At 31.3% G+C, this 476-nt stretch overlaps 1 protein-coding gene across 6 annotated transcripts in view; it reads right to left on the bottom strand.

The window, feature by feature from the left end:
* LOC107698151 (kinesin light chain 1) overlaps positions 1-476 on the bottom strand; it is a 52190-nt gene that overhangs the window by 16423 nt on the left and 35291 nt on the right. The window lies entirely within an intron of this gene.

Genomic DNA, 476 nt, shown 5'->3' with positions numbered 1-476 from the left:
ATATATATATATATATATATGACACAAGATAGTTATAGAAGTTCACAGAACTGAGTAAAACCGTTTCATCTGAGCATGTGGCACTAAGCATTATCTAATCTCATATCGCATTATTTAATGAGTTATCGCATATCGCATTTTTCTTCAATATAAAAAAACGTTTATTTTATATATATATATAAAAAATAATAAGATTAATTGTAATTATAATTAATGTGTCAGTGACAACACCCATTTCTATCATGAACCCCCCAGAAGTCTCTCATTAAGGAAAATACTGATTAACATAATTGCAACCAAATAAGCTTTGTAACTGTAATAACATTACAGAAAGCTTTAAACACCTGGCTGCATGCCTAGCTAAACCTTTATGAGGCCTTAATAAAGATCTATTGAATCCTGACGAACATGTTTCAATTCACGGTTCACCTGTTCATATCTGATCACAGAACACACACACACACACACACACACAC

This window comes from Sinocyclocheilus anshuiensis, unplaced genomic scaffold (assembly GCF_001515605.1).
Source record: "Sinocyclocheilus anshuiensis isolate Anshui unplaced genomic scaffold, SAMN03320099.WGS_v1.1 scaffold1734, whole genome shotgun sequence".
Taxonomy (NCBI): domain Eukaryota; kingdom Metazoa; phylum Chordata; class Actinopteri; order Cypriniformes; family Cyprinidae; genus Sinocyclocheilus; species Sinocyclocheilus anshuiensis.
Note: the sequence above shows the minus strand (reverse complement) of the source record. Positions and strands in the feature narration are given on the sequence as shown.